The 2,677-nt window shown below is 35.9% G+C and overlaps 1 non-coding gene across 1 annotated transcript; it reads right to left on the bottom strand.

Annotated features, from left to right (window-relative positions):
• Positions 1 to 1,842: 1,842 nt before the first annotated feature.
• mir7-2 (microRNA mir-7-2) lies at positions 1,843 to 1,945 on the bottom strand. Its single transcript, NR_049536.1, is given in 1 exon segment — positions 1,843 to 1,945. It is a non-coding gene; the product is annotated as a microRNA mir-7-2 (primary transcript).
• Between the last annotated feature and the right edge of the window lie 732 nt (positions 1,946 to 2,677).

A 2,677-nucleotide genomic window follows, 5' to 3' on the forward strand; every position in this document is an offset into this window, starting at 1 on the left:
ATAGGGGAAAATGTAATTAGTCACAGTTATAAATTTCCTAGTCTTATCAAATATGTACAGAAGCAGTCACGATAACTTATCCATTACCATTATCCATTACATGCATCTATAATAATCTTCTGCATAGTCATAGATCAGGGAGCTGCTGGGAATGTCTGAATCAGGAACACACAAATACACATCATTTACAGTATTACATGACAACAGTTTCCATGTGTTGAGCCCGTGTTCCCCCTGCTTGCAGCATCTTGAATCGAGAAACAAATCAGTGAGAAATGATGAAGGTCAAGTGCGTGATACAGAAGGGACAATGATTACAAATGAATCAGCTCAGTTTTTTTATTTTTTGCAATACAAAAATACAGCCAAATTGAGTTATAATTGTATTCCTTTGAAAATCGGTGATAGGTATTAACTTCACTTCATGTCCTTTTTGAATGCAGGGCTAATTAGCACGGCTATCTTTCTTTCACTTAAGGTTTGATGTTCATGGCAGTTTCAAACACAACCTCTCATTGCTTTAACATCCAATGTGAACAAAAGCAATGACTGAGTCGATCAGAAACAAGTTCATAAGAAAGGACAGGGCCACAGCTCTATGGAAAAATAACATTCTCAAGAAAGCATAAATAGACATTTGGTGACAAACCACTCAGGCTTGCTGGGGGAAGGAGCCTGCATCAGTCATAACCAGTCATTCCCTTACTTTAGGGATGTCACATTGCCATCCTTTTAGCTATTATGAACTCCTGCAGCTTGAAGCTGAATTTTGCAATAAATGTAGGGCTTTGAGTTTGGCATCCCTTGTGATGTGAAATATTTTCAGTTCTTTTTGTCAGTGTTATTTTATGAAATAAGAAGGCTTTCTATCTGTATCAACTGGACTTGCTGTGTTATTTTTCTTGAAGACGTTTCACCAGTCATCCAACTGGTTTTCTCAATTCAGACTGGACAGAAGTACATTAAATGGAGTCAGTTTTTTAAATGCTCCTCCCATTCGCTTCTAAAGCTATGAGAATAAAAGATGGGGCAGATGTATTAAAATCCTACTATCTATTCTTATGGGAAAATTTTGCTGGGGTGCAATTTACCCTAGCAACCAGGCAGTGGTTTGAATATGATTAACAATAACAATAAAATTGTAGCCTCGCAGAGCAATAGTTTTTAGCTGCTGGGGTAATTGGCCCCCATTTAAAAGCTATAAAGAGTCAGAAGAGGAAGACAAATCATTCAAAAAACTTAAAAAGTAAATAATGAAGACCAATTGCATAGTTGCTATGTATGGAGCATTCTATAACATACCAGTTTACTTAAAGGTGAACCACCCCTATGGTAGTTTTTCTAAATTTCTAAGGGTTTGAATTAGTATTAATTAAATAGCACCATTGCCCCCTCCCTTCCACGTAAGAGGATAGAAACACAAAACATGATATTTATGAATACAGGCAAAAAAAGGTATATATTATTGATGTTTTTACTCATCACTATGACTACAAATGATATTGAAGTGAAAGAGTGCTATTATGGGTGTCCTCGTTATTGGAAAGAACACGGCACAGACAAAGGAGAGTGCAGTACAGAATACCAAGAGGTGACTTGTGCCTGTGGATTAAGGACAGGGAACACAGTCTTGTTATACAATGCATGTATCGTTACGAGACATATGTATTATGCAGAGATCAGGCACTACAAGTTCTTGCATTATAAAGCCATTTGTGATACAGCATCTCAATGATGTCTGCATGGGAATCTGAGTTTGGCTTATTGTTTTAAACTATGAAGAAAATATGTGGATTCAATTCTTCGTGGCTATCAATTCTTTTCCGTTTTCTTCTGGGTTGCTGATATTGCTGGGCACTGTGAGGCAGACTGTGACTTGTTGTCATGCAATAAGGCTTACAACAACAAAATCACTAGTCTTCCACAAAGAGTCAGCCTGTACCTCCTTTCTAGGAACCACCACATATTCGCTGGCATTTCTGCTGTCGCAAGACTATTATATTGCCTTTGTTATAGAGATAAATTCCTCTTTTTATTATTATTCTTCCATTATATAGTGGTAACATATTCCAAAGGGCTTTACAGAGATCATATGTAATTTACATCAGTCCTTTTTAAGCTTAAGGAGGAAACCTACGCAGGCACCGACTGTTCCCTGGAATTGAACCTAGGATGCCACCAGCACTGCACCACCACTGTACCTTCTTTCTCCAAATATATATACTGTATATATATATATATATATATATATATATATATATATATATATATAAAACCTGTTATCCAGAATTTTTTTAAATGATTTCCTTTCACTGTAATAATAACAGTACATTATGCTTGTTCCCAGATATAATTAATCCTTATTGGAGGCAAAACAATCTTATTGGGTTTATTTAATGTTTAAATAATTTATTATTACGCTTGAATTATGGGGATTCAAATTACAGAAAAACCCCTTATCTGGAAACCCCAGGCCCCAATACCTGTATATATACAAAGTTATTTGTAGGAATATCACAGATATATTATATGTCTTTTTCACAATAATGTGAAGTATGCTTTCTAAACTGAATAGAATCCAGATGCCACCTACCCTTTATGGACCTATCCAGAGAGAGATTACTCATTGTCTCACATCTAGACAAATCAAATCACTAGATCTCTGTTTCCTCTCAAA

Source organism: Xenopus tropicalis, chromosome 3 (genome assembly GCF_000004195.4).
Source record: "Xenopus tropicalis strain Nigerian chromosome 3, UCB_Xtro_10.0, whole genome shotgun sequence".
Lineage (NCBI taxonomy): Eukaryota > Metazoa > Chordata > Amphibia > Anura > Pipidae > Xenopus > Xenopus tropicalis.